General features: G+C 40.2%; 1 long non-coding RNA gene across 2 annotated transcripts in view; it reads right to left on the bottom strand.

Annotated features, from left to right (window-relative positions):
* The window catches only part of LOC107305692 (uncharacterized), a 30,470-nt gene extending 14,309 nt beyond the window's left edge, over positions 1 to 16,161 (bottom strand). The window contains exons 1-3 of one of the 2 annotated variants that reach the window (XR_004305550.2): positions 15,619 to 16,060; positions 12,500 to 12,612; positions 2,114 to 2,346 (exon numbers count right to left, since the gene is read on the bottom strand). This is a non-coding gene — a long non-coding RNA (uncharacterized LOC107305692). Of the gene's footprint in view, positions 1 to 2,113; positions 2,347 to 12,499; positions 12,613 to 15,618 lie in introns of both variants that reach the window. The other variant, XR_014947334.1, reaches the window with a different exon arrangement.
* Positions 16,162 to 17,384: the final 1,223 nt, after the last annotated feature.

Raw genomic sequence — 17,384 nt, 5'->3', positions numbered from 1 at the left:
AATCTATTTTTTCCAAGCTCCTCAGTTGACTGGTCCCCTCACAGAGTTGACCATGCCCTTCTCCCCAGCATACTCCCCAGCCCTTTTTGGGTGTCTGTGAAATGAAAGCCTAATGATTATCCCCCTCCTGTCTATAGAAACACCAAGTGAGAAAGAAGACACTCTAGTCACCAAGTGACACATCCTGAGCTCTGATATTGTGGTGGCCCAAGTGCTTCCAGCAGGTTCTCTGAGGAGACCAAGATCTATCCCACCAATATCCCACCTTGTTTTAGAAGGAAGAGATGATGAGAGGTTGGGCTGGTGTACCATGCCCGTCTGCCCCTGTTCTAAAGCTCTGCTGTTAACTATGGCCAGGGAATGAGGGCACTTGAAGCTCCTTACAAGAGCTGCTCCTCTCATAACCCCAGCAAGGACCTCTCAGAGTGAGCCTCAGCCACCTGCCTCATGCCTACATCACCACTACCAGGGCTGAACATCCACTGGCTGAGTTGCCAACACTGCTGGAAAGGGATCACCAGGCAACAGTTTCCATTTACCCCCTCCCCTCCCCGATAAAACCACTATTGTGAAGATCCACAATCCATTATTTAGTGAAAGTCTTTACTGAAGTGCAGTCACTTGTGAACAGAGATGGGAAAACACATACTTTGGCCTTGGATTTCAGTGTTCTCCTCCATTAACTTTGCTCAGAAACCAGGCCCTGTTGTGTCCTACGTCCTTTTACAAACCTGTCTTAATGCAGCTCCAGACACAATGCAGAGAAGTCATCCCAAAGGCAAACAAAGAAATCCTAAAGCAAACGTGCTGCTGCTGTGCATGAAGGCCAAGGGCTGCAGTATTGTTGTGTGTGGGGTTGTTTTGGTGCTCTCTGCCTTACATCTGTCTCTTGGAAGGATGATTTATTTCCTCCTCAAACTGTTCTGATACCAAGTGATAGTTACCTGAGTGAGCCTCATTCATAACCTGTGGGTGGGTAACCAGGGAGGGGGGCAGACCTGCTGTTCCCCTAGTAGAGAGAAGACTCGTACAGTTCAGCTTTGTTCTGAGCTCAACAAGAGGAGCGGCGCACATGTGGTCTTCATTAGTGACGCTCCTTTGAAATGTCTCCAAGCCCTTGGATTGTAACTCTAGCACACAAAGGGGTGGGGGGAGTGAAGAAGGGAGGAAGGGAAGGAGGGAGGAATGAGGCTGTTGGAATCGTCCTGTGAAATTCAAACAAAGATGGAGATTTTCTTTTTAATTTTTTTCCCTTTTTTTTTTTTTTTTTTTAATCCCCACAGGCACAGAATTGTTCTTAACCTTCTGAACTGCAAAATGCATTTCAGAAGAATCCACTGCTCTTCTGTCAAAGCAAAACCAACATGAATAATCTCTCTTAAATTACAAGCGTTAAATGACAAAGGGGAACAGTTATCATTTTGTTGCTCTTTATGCATATGTGCTTGCATATATGCTTTTGCGGTCGTGTGAAGCCCGTGGGTCTCCAGCAGCCTGGAGTTTAAAAATGCTTTTGAAGGAGTGGTTAGAGCAAGCAGAAGAGTAGGGATTGATCTGGCAAGCTGAAGTAATGGATGTTGATTTCTGCTCACTAGGAGCCATGTCACAGAACTGCAGCCTGAACAACACGCATCCCTCTGACTGCCTGGCATTTCCTCATGCTTCAAAACTCTATTCCTCTTCTTCCTGGGAACACTAATGAAGAAGGAAGTCATTTGGAAAAAGCCGTACTAACTCTGCATATATTATTTTTCTGTGATTGTGCCCATCAAATTGGATTTTATTAGGATTTCAACACTCTTAAATTCACAGCTGCACATGCATGACTTTCCATAACAGAAATCAATTAGATATTGATGAAAGCTAAAGAATCTTAGCAGGAAAATAACCAACAGCAAATACAAAGCGTGTCAATTAATCCCAGAGGTGATCTGGTTTCTCCCCTCCTGCCTGTGGGAAATGAGAAAATTTCATGGCACCAACAAAATGACATCTATGGCTCTTTCCTTGGAAGGCTGCTGAAGCTTCCCTTCCACCCCTGGAGGGTTTGAGACATGCTGATGCATTCAGCTGGCCAGGCATAGAGCATGAATCTCTAAGCCCACACGCATACCTCCCTGTTTGCTGTGCTACCTCCCCAGGTGGTCTGAGTTTCCCAGTAGGTGTTCACATGAGGTAGATGGCAGCTCTGATGCACAGGCTGGAGCAAGAAGGTGCTGCTCTGTCTGCTTCTGCACACAGCATGATGTTGCCTGTCCTCCACTCTTCCTTGGACATGGAGCAGAGGATCTCCAGCACTCTGGCAGAACTGGGCTCTCCATTGTCAGTCACAGGGCTCATTTTTGACTGTGAAAAGATGTTGTGAAATGTCAGAATGTGCCAACAAGGTTAGACCAGTGAATATTACAGCCTATTTCATGATAACGATATATTAATGCAGAAAATCATACTTCAGTAGCTTTTGTTAAGAGGAAGCTCTCACAGGCTAGATGTTAAGATGTAGGAGTCACTTCCCTCAGTGGTCATAAATTGCAGCAAGATGCTATTCTCCCTTTGACCCATAAACTGTTATCTGTCAGATGGAAATATTGAAAACTCCCTAACTTTCAGGTGGGCAGATAACCTGTTAGAAAAAACTGCTCAGAAAAATGGCTCTGGAGTTTTGAATCACGATTATGACTAACAACATATTTTAGGAAGTCAGTGCACAAACAGCCTCACTCTAATCTCTCAGCAGGCTCACAGCCAGGCAGCTCTCTCATTTGATAACCAGATAGACCAGAATTAGGCCCAAGACAGTCATTTTTATACCACTTGGTATCCTAGTAATGGCCACAAAAAGGGAATATGAACCTTTTGTCTCCATACTTCTACAGACGCATTTCTTGTATATTTATTGCACTCCATTCACAGGTGTTTCCAAAAGCCTGGGATTGCTCCTGCTTCTGCAGCTCTTTAAATACTCATTCGTGGCAGAAAAACAACCCTGAATAACACAGGGCTGCCATTGCCTGCTTCTTATCTCACCTTCCCAAGCCTAATCCTCTTATAATGCCATTGGCTTAAATAGACACATCCCTGATAATGTAAATTGGGGCCACTGTAAATAAGATCAAATGATACTGTAGCCCACGATGTTCTAAGAGGAGAAATACGAAGCAGAAATGGTGAAGATGCTACATTTTGCATTCAGTAATAGAACTAGAAATGCTTTTATTCTAATTACTCAAAAATGTTGGCTCTAGCTAAGTAGTAGTTGCCAAACAGGTAAAACGGATTATTATCAATACACACCCAATTCAGTAAGCGTATTAGTTCAATCCAATAGGTATGATGCTGTTCTGTTTTAGAGCAGGTCATGACACAACTGCACCATCACTCTGGAGGTGTGACACTGGACCACACAGCACTCCTCACTTATTCTCAGTGCCAGGCACACCGTGCTATACTGAACAGTGCAATACAATGGCAGTACTGTTAGAAATCTCACTACCCTGGCATTCAAACAGACCAGTTCCTACTGCACGTTTGTTTCTGTTTAAAATCTGTGCCTACATTAGCAGCCCCTGCTGGCAAGCTGGAGCCTCCTGATGAAAAGTCAAGTAGTTACAGAGAGCAAGGGGTGAGAAAAAATGGAAAATTCTGATCGTGAGTAGTAGTAAAATAGTTCTGCATTTCAGCCTCTTCTAGAATGAAGATGTTCACCATAATTCCACTTCTCTTGCATGTAAAATGATCCAAGCAAAACAATAAATGTGCTCTAAAAATGGCTCCAATGGCGAGACCTAGAAAGCTAAAACTCGTGTATATATCAATCACAAAACTTCACAAAATAAATCTGACAGTGAGATTTGTTGCAAACTGTACTGGTCACCAGACAGCTTCCGTTATTTTTATTGGGGATTATATCTGCAGTGTGAAAACGTTGTTTAGATTAGCATGCATCAAGTGATGAATCACGCAGTATTTAAGAAAAGCACATATTTCTTCAGATACATCCACTGTTCTGTTTGTATCAGTATATCTATGATATCATTTCTTCCCTGTGTTATTTTGAATATTTCTGTTGCCTACAGGGACTAGAAATTGCAGATGCAAGCAGAGATTATTTTTTCTCTGAGTTAAATAAGCATTTTCAACCAGTTTGCAGTTTGGTGTCAGGTTTCAAGTTCAACCTGGTTCTTTTGTTATCCATACGTTTTACCATTCTTAACAACAGAGAGTTGCTGTAAGCTTTATAAATTTCCTTTCAATAAAAAGCTCTGATCTGACTTGTGGTAATGTGACCACTGTTTTCACACATCGAAATGAAGGTATGCTATTTTCTAAAACTCTATCATGACTCAGGCTGGAAGTCTGTCTACTTTAAGTGTTCTACAAATAGTACTTCTTCCTCCTTTAATGGGATTGTTTGTAGTAAAAGCATAAAATTACTGCTTTCTCCAGGCATTTGGGAGGCACTTATTTGTACTATATGGTTTGTGATAATTAGTGTTAATTACTCTGAAAAAAAAAGAATGCATTCCTTATTAAGCTTTGTGCAATCTACTGAGAAAAAGTACTTCATCAAAGGAGCCTAGAATTGATGGCAATAACAAAATTCTGCAAATACCAAATAATCATAATAAACCTTACCATACCTTCCATGAAAACACAAATAATGTATCTAACCCTTTCACATCTTTCTGTGTTTTCAGCATTACTAAAGTGGAGTTATAAGAAAGACAGGGACAAACTCTTCAGTCTGTGGTGATAGGACAAGGGGAAGTTTCAAACTAAAAGAGGGGAGATTTAGATTGGGTATAAGGAAAAGGTTTTTGACAGGAAGAGTAGTGAAGCACTGGCACAGGTTGCCCAGAGAGGTGATGGATGCCCCATCCCTGGAGACAATCAAGGTCAGGCTGGACAGGGCTCTGAGCACCTGACGTAGCTGTAGGTGTGCCTGTTCATTGCACGGGAGTTGGACTAGGTAGCTTTTAAGGGATTCTTCCAATTCAAACAATTCTATGATTCTACTCATATGGACTTTCTTCTCTGTAGTAAAGGAATTTGAACCTTTCTAGTGCCTCTTCAGGAGCAGTTTCTGGCAGACTGCAAATGTTCCCCTGTTCTGCCTCGAAATCTTTCCTCCCCTTTGCTTTCTGTCCCAAGAACTAAGCACAGTGTTACAGCTGTAGATGTGCTAGTGCTGTCTCCAAAAGCCCTACAATATTGACCCTTTATAGTTTCAGTTGCTTGACTTGCCATATTGAATTCATACAGATTTGAAGTTCTAGCTTTTCATTGTATCATGTTTTTAACTGTGAGAAAATGAAGCAAATCTCAGGAGAAGGAAAGGTCAACGTGCAAAGGCTTAATCAGACGTGTGGAAAGGCTGGCACATGAAAGTACCACTCCTCCTCCTTTCTCTTCTCCACCTCTCCAAGGGAGAAGCCAGTCAAGTACACAGACATATGGCAGAGCCCCACGGCTGCTCCCACAGCTGCTGACAGAGAAGAGGCATTGATGTGCAGGATGATGCGTTAGGGAAGCTGGAGCTGAAAGGGGCCCCACAAGATCAGGAGAAGTCCTTTTCTATGGTGTTAGGTTTGATTTTCGCTTATGTTAAAATGGGTCTTTTGTACCTCAGGCCTAGGAGTTGAACAGGATCTGCAGAAGGCAGTTTTTGATATGCATGGCAGAGCTGGACAAAAATACATGTACAGGAGACAGAGCAAACAGGTATGTGGTGAAGTGGAACTAACAGCACAGCCAGTCTTTATAATGTGTTGTCAGTGATGACTGCTTGTAGGCAGGTGCCAAAATATTGTTTTCTATTACTAGTCAGAAACAAATCTGTAATTTTTCTGGTTTAAATTGTTTTTTCACGTGGGAAAGAATGGTTGGCTCCCAAGTGAGACTTAACCTGGACACTAATGTTTTAAACACCTCTACCTGTGTGATTACTTAAAGATATGGGCCTGCAGGTACAGCCAGGCTAGGAGAACTTAAGTCTCCCATATCTGTGATACTTTTCTGATTATTTATAAGAAATCAGAAAAAGTTGATTGGCAAGAGACCATCAATTTCCTCACTCTGCCAAAGCCCTTTTGCAGACAGTTCTTGAAAACATCTATTTCATGAACTTTGGCATCCCTGGACAAGCAAGTGGAACAGCAGGCTGTGTTGCATTTTCCTATACTACGTAAACATCCAGCTGAATTACAAGTAGTGTTTATACCAATGACAAGCTGCAAAGTGCAAGACTACGTTGTAATAATTGAAAGATCAAAAGGTAGAGGAACTCTGGCACTTTGGCACCTTCTCAGTATGCTGCTCACACTGCTAGGCTGGATGTAATGGATTACTTTTTGCCTCTGTTCTAATCACTGTTGTGTTCTGCACTGCAACAAATAAAGCATTCCTTTCTTGATAGTCATGTTTTACTCAATTCATTGCTGCCATCTTGCATCTTAGCATAGCAAAATCAGAAGCTACACTGGATAAGTTAAATATCATGCATGAAAACGACTACTTGAAATGTTCCAGAATTTCCAGTTTTGTAACAGCATCTGCACATAAAGGCCCTTTCCTCACACAAGCAACGTGTTTATTTACAGCATGTGCATTTGAGGAGAGGATTTCCTTCTTTCCCATTTCTGTCTTTCATTTAAGTTCACCTGAAGGCAAAAAGACCAAAATACTTGAAAGAGACCAATGTTAGTCTTTCTTTTAATGAACAGTGCAGGCTCCTTCATTGCATGATCATTTCTATTGTACAGAAGTCAAGCTTCCATGAATTATTAGATCTTTTAAATGAGCTAATGGTTCAACTGCAGATAGTGACTTTCTGATCCCTGAGAGCTGTGTTTATATAAATAACTGAAAATAAAAGCTCCCACAAGCATTTGTGGTTTGTTCTATGGCCCTGTGTTCAATATCCCATATGTATTACCTTTCCCTGGAATTCTAGTAAATGAGGTCAATGGCCTGAGTGCTAGTCAGAAGACCAAGCTGCAAAGAAATGCTGCTTAATATTCACAGAAAGCAGAATTTACATTTGGAATTGATAATATTCACATGAGAAACCTGATTCCAGATGGTAAGCCTATGCAGTAAGATGAAAAAGAAAGTGTAACATGACCTCCATACCCACTCAAATCAACTTTAAATTGGGCTGAGGGGCTGCAACTAAGTGCTTGCAAACGTGAATTCTCTTTGGTAAAATGGAATGCAGTTTTTGAATGAGTGAGCAAATTGCATGCTCTTTGCAAGCAGAAACAAAGATGTAATGCAAGCGAGGATTCATTAGATGATGTGAACTTTTAAAAGTAGTTGAGCAAATTACTTAAGGCAATTCAAAATGTTCTTCATATTGTAAATAATGCAATGTTAATTCCAACTAGAAATGAAATGTACTGCTTTGATATAAAATACAAGGAAGTAATATAAAATATGCTCAGATTTAGACTAAAATATCCTTCACCAGAAAGTATCTATACCAAAATATTTTTGGGGGTCAAGGCTCAGTGTTTGGGTTATTAGAAGATTCAAATCAAGAGGCTCTGTTTAGACTTAGAAACACTGAAAGTTTCCAAGCTTTTCATTGTGTGATTCTGAGTCCTGACACTCAGTCTGCAAGATCAGCAGCTCTGGCTACCTCAAGAGAAGAGTGTTTTTTCTAAAAATACATTAGCATTTACTTGAAAACCTAAATGGAAATACTCCATGTTAAAGGCCCTTTCAGAGGCCATCAGGGATGCAATCCCAGGAAATATAAAATAAAATAAAATAAAATAAAATAAAATAAAATAAAATAAAATAAAATAAAGCAAAACAAAACAAAACAACTCAGCCAGTAAACCTTAGTTGAGACTCATGGGGTTAGATTCAAGATTCTGTGATGTTTCTGTGTTTGCCCTTATGCAGTGCATAGCACATAGTATACAGCCAAGATCCCAATACCAAGGATTTCCCATGCTCTAGGCTATATTGCATCCATTCTTGTGCCCAACAAGCAGGACAACAGCAACGCTGCACACAGGACAGTCATATATTGGCAGCAAGAGTTGGAGCGTGTAACAGGTGTGCTTGCTGGAGTCACCCATGTTGCCAGCAGCCTTACAGAAAATGTGACTGTGCCAGAGAGAGCCTGCTGGGCTACCAGTATATTTCACAGAATCATAGAATCATAGAATTACTCAGGTTGGAAAAGACCTTGAAGATCATCAAGTCCAACCACAGCCTAACCATAGTACCCTAACTCTAAGGGTATTAGTAACCCTTTCTATACGAGTATAGAAAGTCTCTATTCTCAGAGACCCCAGAGCCCACCCACCTATGCAGAGCGAATGGAAGAAGACAAAGCAAATGTTATACAAGCCAAAATAAAAAACACCACACACACAAAAAAAATATTCAGCATGACAAAGAGTTGGAATATATTTTGTGTGCCCTTACAAGTAGCAAAGAAGGGAGGACAGAATGGAGGACGGAGGATGGAGACCCTATAAGAGGCACAAGTACACACATGGAATATAGGAGAAAAGCATTATGCACAACCTCGTGAAAAGGAGTTATATGGGAAAAGTCAAGATACGGTAGCCATATTGCTTTGTGGAAGTAGCCCAAAGGAAATAAAAGGAGCAGCAAAAGCAAACTGCAGTTCTTCCCTCTTTCTTTTTATTAGAAGAGAAAATCACAGTGACTTGGTACAGACAGAGCATCCTTAATCCTTCTCTGGTGTGGTATTCAGTGGACAGAAAAAGCTGCATCAAGGTGAACTGGTTTCACATTAGTGAGATTTTGTTTCATTCTGAGATTATGGTGTTCACCATTCATTTTCCAAGGCACTCTGCTGGGACATTGCTTATTTGGCTGATTCTTTCCAAAACAGGAGAAATATCTTTTGTCCTAGTGATTACTTCTCCTTATTTACTATCTATCTGTGATAACTAGCTAAAAAATAACCTTTTGCTGTGTAGTTAATTTTCAGATAAGAAACCCGAACATTTCTAGTGCACCAACACACAAAGAAGGGTCACTGTAGTGGCCAATATAGGAATCAAGAGAAAACACATATCTGCTTCTTTTGATTGTAGTGCTGTTTCTTGCCTACTTAAAATGTTCATAAAAAACAGTCCGTATCTTGGGTTGTTTTCTTACCTGCGAAGTATATCCAATGGCTTTGAAGCAGGTAAATGTAACCTCCGTCCAGATTGTCTCTCTATTCCTTTCTTCTTCTCTGCTCTCTGTTACATCACCTCTACACGGGTACTTTCAGACCCACTGGAATTTCCATAAAGCAATCCTGTTCATTAATTCAGCACCAGTTTTTCCAGGTGGATTATGCTGAGTGCAAAGAGGGAGCTGATGAGCTCCTCTTCCACTCAAAGCTGGTCTGGCCATGGTTGAAAGGGAAGTGGCAGAATCATTAACAGGAGAGTAGGACATTGTTATTTCACCGTAAGCACTTAGGTTCAATTCACTGCCTCTCCTGAAAGCCTTAGATAATATATGGAAATAACACTTTACTCCTACTAACATTAAAAATCCAACCACTGCCTCAGTTTTGAGCAAAGGAGCTTCCTTAGCTAAGGCTCCTAGCTATGTTTAGGAGCATTCAATTTTGAAAATAAGCAAGGAGTAACCCAGCTACAGGACTCTGGCTTTCAATGGGAAGTGGCCTCCTCACTGGATTGAAGAAGCAGGCTCATATTTTCTTGTGTATTCTGACTTCTTCATTCTTTTATTCTTGGTTGAATAGTGAATTCTCTTTGACCAAATGGCAATAAGCCTCACGGCAAAACCTTGGACTCAACTGCCTTATCTTGGAAGACAGTGACCTAGAAACTTAGGCTTCTTAATTCCCATGGAAATGTCATTGATGCAGTCTTACTCTTCCCTCAAGAAGTGCTATATAAGATCTCACCCTGTTTCATAATTCGGATCATTACAGAATTCATGAGATTTTGAATCCTGAGGTAAAAAATAACAATAATAAAATAAATAATAGTAATAATAGTAAACCTACTTTTTTAGCAGTTTAATAAAACTGTTTCATTGTGTTTTGCTGAAATTCCTCTGCTTGTTGAAGTTAATCATGATAAGTTGCAGAGGGTCACTCTTAGGGGAGAGTGTTCTCCTTAGCAGTACAGGGTAAATGAGTTGCAATAGGCTTGCATCAACTCTTGCCATCTACTTCTCATAAACTATCTATGAAATAGCAAAATCTTCAGGCACTTTGTGGATCAAGTTCAGCAAATCCAAAAGCTCAACTAAAGCTCTAGGGTTAAAACTGAAGATAACATCGCTGTTTAAGCAGAGAAGAATCCTTTACTAGAGATTTACACCTTCTCTTATGTAGGGACAACTCTCTTGGGAATGTTACATAGATGAGGGAACAAATTCCCTCAGGAACTTTCAGCTGACCACAGCAAAACATGTTGGTTTTGAGCTTGCTCTCTCTAAGATAAGCGTATAACATCATTAAAAAGCAGGAATAGAAAAAAACGTAACAAATATCTAACTACCTAACTAAACCAAATCGACATATTAAAGCATAACCTTTTCCCTGAAGAAGGAATGAGTCCCACAGGACATATTTCACCTTACTAAAGGCACAGCATAACTACACTGACATTACAGTGATGAAGGAGAACAGTAAAGTCTCACACAGTACCACTGCATTGCAAAATGCATCTAATATCACATTTGAAAGGATACAGATTTGCAAACATGTCAAAGACTCACACAGTGTAGAAATACAGGGGTTTTAAGGAAATAAAGGTACACAACCCACACAGTAAGATCACAGGTTGTGTTAATAATAGTTTGCCTTGAAGAGGGTTGCTTTGATATGGTCACTATATGTGTATAAACTGAATGATTAGTATTTTTCTCTAGTGCATACTAAAGGAAAGAAAAAACTGTTTTTCTGGGCCCTATTGCTAGTAAACAGGCTCTATTAGATGCAGAACCCTCTGTTTAATGGGAAATATATTATAACTCACCAAGTGCTCCTCAACTGCACTAAAAAAGCAAATCCCAAAACCCCAGTATTCTTTCTTTGTTAGTGGGGTATTTGGCATTTCTTCCTCAGAATGCAGAGGAGAATTTTTGTTTGACAGAATAAATCACCAGGTCAGAGGATGAGTGACAAATAAGAAGACTGGGGGTTTGGCTATGAAATATTCCTTGGGAAGGCTTGTGCTAGACCAGGCGAGAACAAGTGAAAAAGAAATGCCAACTTTAATTTGTTTGTGGAAAATAACAAGCTTTTACTTTCAGGTTTTCTTCTTCTTCTTTTTAACTGCTGCAGCTGGTACAAGAGTTTCTTCTATTGAGCAGGTGCTGACTTTTGCTAATGGACTGTATAGCCATACTCTGTCAACACATCAATATAATTCAGCGTTTCAAGAAATGAACTGACTGAGACTTGGAGCCACATTTAGAGACATTTCAATTCAAACCTCCAACTGTATTTAAGAAACCATATCTAAAAGCTCCCATCCAAGAGACTGGAATGTGAAGCATGCAGGAAATGTTATCTTATTGGCCTCACGTCTGCCAGTGATTGTGAAACAGCTTCATTATTCTGGGAAAAAATACAAGCTCCATTCCAGGCAAAGAGAGATTCATGTAAACTTGTTAAACTTTTAGGGAATACAAATAATATGGAGTCTGGAGAAAATCTTCAGTGCTCTATCATGTGGAGATAAGATTGGTGTGAAAGACCGCCTTTTGCAAACATATGAAAATGCACCTAAAAACATATATGCCTAATACATCTTGTTGGACCTATTTCTTAAAATCAGTTCTTCTCAGTTGGTCTGCATTCACTGGATATAACAGAGTACTCCCACAGAAGTGTGCCACAGAGGTGAGAGAGCAGAACAGGATGCTGAACAACAGTGTTCATGTTTATCTTGCACTGTAGCCCCTGGACTCAAAGCTGGGTGGCACCTCCCCTCTGCAGTAGATGTGTACTGTGCTGCAATCACATCTCTTGACGCAGCCCAACCAAAAGGCTTGGAAGCAGTCAACATGGTTTCACCAAGGGGAGGTCATGCTCGACCAACCTGGTAGCCTTTCATGATGTTATCACTGGCTGGGTAGATGGGGGGAGAGCGGTGGATATAGTCTACCTTGATTTCAGCAAGGCATTTGATACAGTCTCCCAAGATATCCTTATAACAAAGCTGAGGAAGTGTGGGATAGATGAGTGGACAGTGAGGCTGTGCTGCTATTCAGTGAGACCTGGACAGGCTGAAGATCTGGGCAGTAAGAAACAGATAAGGTTTAACAAAAGCAAGTGTAGAGTCTTGCACCTGGGGAGGAATAATTGCATGCACCAGTACAGGTTTGGGGATGACCTGCTGGAGAGGAGCTCTGCTGAGAGGGACCTGGGTGTCCTGGTGGACGACAGGTTGGCCATGAGCCAGCAGTGTGCCCTTGTGGCCAAAAAGGCCAATGGCATTCTGGGGTGTATTAGGAAGAGAGTGGCCAGCAGGTCACCTACCTGTGTGACCTGGTGTAGGGAACCTGCTTTGGCGGGGGGGTTGGACTCGATGTTCTCTGGAGGTCCCTTCCAATCCCTATGATTCTGTGAAGCTCCCATCCAGCCTGTGGGCCCTACCAGAGAAATGAGTATAGTATTGCACGCACATAGACCTAAAAATTCAATTCTGGGTGCTTCTCAGATCTTCATTTCAGTCACTCCTCAATGGCCCCAGGGTAGTGGGTGCATCCACTCTGCATAATATGGTATTTGTGAAGAATTGTGAACACTGGAACTAGAGTTGAAGGCTACTATGTTTCCATCCTGGATCTCTCAGCATCCTTTTCCACAGAAGGGGTAGATTTACCCTGCAGAATCAAACATGTATTTCCTTTTCAGGCCAGGTATAAAGCAAATAAGCAGTGAGATTTTTATCTCAGAGAGTCAGTGTAGGGCTTAAATGGAAGGAACTTATCTCTGGACATAATTTTAAACACTTCTTAATATTTACACAAACAAGTAAAAGCTATGTTATTCTGTGGATCTATTTCCATTTCTGTGGTCTGATCTTTTCAGCCATGTTAGGATTAAATTTGAACCTCAAAAATCACATCAAGTTCCATATCAACTACAAAATGCATTACATATATGCTGGTTGCTGGCCAGCTGGCATTTTAAACAAGTAGTTCAGGGAAAAGCAATTTTGGTTGAGGCTGACCACAGCTGGTTTCTCATTAGACTACATTTTCAAAATGTAACACTGCCAAGCCTCTGAAGTTTTAATTACTTATTTTAGACTTTCTCTGATTCAATAGCCTCATAAAATGAGGGAGGGTGGGGGGTGGGGGGAAAGTGTAGCATGTCAGCTCCCCAAGTATATAACTTTGTGCCCTTCATTTACTTACTAAATGTTTGTTATACTACATCTATTTTTTGAACAATGGTTTGAATGTCATCCTTACTCTTGCCACATAGTAAGTGTGGTAGCTGAAATGCTGCCTTGAATGGATGTGACCCCCACATAATGTAAACATTGCCAAATGTTGCTTCTTGGCCTTTTGAAGACCACTAAATCATTATAAATCTGCATAGAATAAAGTGACAATACAGTATAACTAAGCTTGCAGTACACTAAGACATGATCCAGAGTTGTCAGAAAGAAGCAGCAATTGAGAAATCAGAAGGTAGGGTTTTTTAAATCACTTTCACTTTCAAATATATTGGAGAATATACAAGAAACATTCTCGGTGATTTAAAACACAGGCATGCAGAGAATATTAACTGAAAGGCAATTATAAATCACCGTTTTCCAGTAGAGATTCCAGCATCATTTAAAGCTTCAGCTCAGGATACATTACACCAATCTTTAGAAAAAAAGGCTCTAGCCAGTTTGAAACTGACTAGAACACGTCAAACAAAATACAGTGTTTATAAATAGATTAGGTTGTTCTAAATTTAACATAATATTCTTGTTCTGTACAGGTCTTTTGGTAAGTGATTAAACATTGGAGGAAAATCACAGCTGATTCCTTTAGAGATATGTTCAGAAACAGCTTAGTACAGATTTGGATGCATCATTTGCTAATTTCTTCTGGTGAGCAACAAGATTTAGAAGGCTTCCAAATAATACTTTTCTCTCCTACACACTTTATAACTTCAAATGTTAATTTATCCTTTTAAACTGTGAAGGGAATTTTGGAAAATCTATTGTCCTCTTCCCCTACCGACTGAGTGGGAAACAGTAGAGTCTTTCAGAAAATAAGTACCAAAGTTGTGACAAGAACTCAGAAAGTTTTAGCTTAGAACTTTGCAGATCTCTTCTGTCCAAAAGGACCGAGGAAAAAAATATCTCAATAATATATATTAAAATACATCACAAATACATTCAGAAGAGACACAAGGCAATTAATAAAGTAATTACAACCAAAATATGTCAGTTGTGAATAGTTAATAATTAAAGTGTGGCATATAATTTCCTTTCCTAGCACTGCATCATAGGAACACATAAACAATGGTACATCACGATGAATGTAGTGATGCAGAGTTTTAACTATGAGTTTTCCTAACTTTTGTATGTTTGACTGCTGATCTTCTACTATTCTTACTCCAAAACTCTATCATACAACATGAGTATGGAGGAAGCCACTGATTTTGAAATCTACTGATGCAAAGACACTGTCAAGGTTTACAAAATATGCAGTCTTTTCTGTTCTGGCTAACCAATTTCACAAACAAACATAGCATCAATGCTCATGTGGATGGGCACCCCAAGAACAAGCAGGTGATGAAGACCTATCCCCTCTACTGCCCCTCCAAGCCCATTCTTCCTCCAATAGGGTGCCTCCTGTAACTTCAGGAAGAAGCTGTCTGAGTGCTGAGCAAGATTTTTGCTTCCTCTCAAAGATGCAATGGCACTGCATCCTCAGATAAGGCAATGCAGCATCTGGAATAACCCATTTTCACCTTTTCCTAGCGTGGATCACATCTTCATGCAGAGCTGGTCCAGTGCAAATTTCCCTTTCGTGTTATAAATTTCTGACTATCTCAGTAGTTTTCATGAGAAAGTAATATCAGGAAAACTGCACACTGGACTTCTCAGTTTCTGCAAGTTCATCAGGAGCAGACTCAGAGTCCAATGCTTCCTGACTAGATTCTTATAGTTATCCCACATGGAAAGTTTAATAACACATTTATAGATGATTTGATGATGTTTGATGTTACGTGGGATTTTGATTTAGCAGAGAGATACAGCAATGTGTTGAAATCACCATGCAAGCACAATATAGCAGTGGTGACATATGTGTGGAACACAATGCAAATGTGATTCTTATTTCCAGGTTCTATATGCTCACTATCATGACACAAAACATTCCCAGCAGAAAGGGATGCATGGCATGAAGGCAGTTCAGAAGAGTTGCCATGTTCATTTTATTGATTGCTCAATTTTATACTCTACCCTAGGTCTGAGCCATGTTCACACTTTCCTCATTACAGGTTTGGCTATCTCAGGAAGACATTCCCACTCTTGATTAACTCAGGGTAAATTGTGGATCAGTTGATCCACCCAACTGATACAATAATTTATCTGAAACAAAGGCCACCCTCCATTTCCCTTAAGTTTAGCCATAGTCACGCCCTACCTTATTCAGAGAGCTTCACGAGCACATCATCTTTGCCTGTCTCCACTGAGCGTTCTTCCAGTGTAGGGTTGTGTCCATTAGTCACAAGCATCTGATGTCAAAGAGTTCTTAGGAGATTACCAGAAATTCCTCTATAGGCAACAGCAAGCAAATGCTTGAAATACCATAATTCCTCTAGTGCCCTTAAGCCAGTTCCAAAGGGTAAGATTAGGCTTCACTTGGAAGAGATTTTGTAAGTTACTCTGGGGGGATGGGGAACACAGATTCCCCTGTTCGGAGCATTAGAAGTTTTTTCTAATATGAGGAAAAAAAAGTCATTACATGGAATCTTTTTCCCCTTTTCTCCCTTTCCTTTTTCCATTTCTACTTAGCAAAAATTTAACATGATCATGACTCAGGCAAACTATGCTTGGCCTCTGTAAGCACAGTATGCCCCATTTCCTGCAGCTGGCAGGGGATATCAGGTTTCTAGATGTGGCTGAACAATGCCTGCTGCATTTGGCTTCAGAGGTCCGAAATGGAGCACCTGAGCTCACTTCACTCTACTCCCAGTTTTCAGAAAGCTTGATTTATGCACTACGGGATCTCCTTATACAGAAGACTAAGAGCAGAATCTTACTTTGATGTGTGCCTATAGATCAGCTTGCCTAGAGAAAAACCCTTGGAAAGAGGAACAACACAATACTCACACTCTCCCCCTTTTGCTGAAGTTGGGATTGTTGGAATGTTTTGGTATTTGGATCTACATCCAAAAGAAAATATGCAAACAAAGTATTTTGATTTGGATGAAAACGAATTAAAAACTTCCCATTTCTTGCCAAATAAAGCAAAAAACCAGAAGGTGGTTGGAACATTTGAAGGTTTTCCATGGAATAAGAAATAATAATAATAAAACAATCACTATTTTGAAATGTATTTTTAGAAAGAGCAAAAGATTAGAAAGTTGAGAAAGCTATTGGACAGTAGCTGTAATCTTGCTCAGATGATTTTAGACTCTTTGTCCAGGGCCTAGAAGATCCAGGCCTATTTTCTCCTCTATATATGGCAGTTTGATTTTCTTGCCTCCCAGAGAAGGATTTGAACCACCAGCCCATAGGATATACGTTGGATTTTCAGTTTCTTCAGTTGCAAGTTTTTTGTTTGTTTGTTCATCCTTGCCTGTTCTTTTCAGCCAAAAGATGATAAAAATAACACCTTAGTGTACTGCTAGGAGACTGTAGATGACGTGGTCACAAGAATCAAGATTAAATTCTGTTCATCTCTTAGGCTGCGTGAATCTTCACTTCTGCTCTAGATGAAGGAATCATAGAATCATTAAGGCTGGAAACGACCACTAAGATCATCTAGTCCAACTGTCAATCCATCACCACCATGCTCACTAAACCATTTCCCACTCCTGCAAGACATTAGACACCAGACTTCTAGCTTTCAGACTTGCAGCTTTTTGTCATCTGCATGTCTAACCACATACACAAAACAGACTTGTAAGAATAGGAGAGCAGAAGTTTGTACACACATTTTGACACAGCTGAAGGTCCAGAGGTGTGGACCTTTCAGGCACAGAAGGATTTGAATGCAGCTTTCCCAAATTAAGAATTAGTTGGTCCAAAGAGACCCTTAACAATTTTTTTTTCATTCCAGACCCATTTTAAATAACCAAAAGTACAGATGCAATTTACTTTCGATTTCCATCTTGTTTTGTATTCTTTTTTTTCCCCCAGAAAAATCTTTTTCAGAAACTCAGTAAACCTCAGAACACATTATAC

Source organism: Coturnix japonica, chromosome 1 (assembly GCF_054131305.1).
Source record: "Coturnix japonica strain WE chromosome 1, WE-NBRP24, whole genome shotgun sequence".
NCBI classification, from domain to species: Eukaryota; Metazoa; Chordata; class Aves; order Galliformes; family Phasianidae; genus Coturnix; species Coturnix japonica.
Note: the sequence above shows the minus strand (reverse complement) of the source record. Positions and strands in the feature narration are given on the sequence as shown.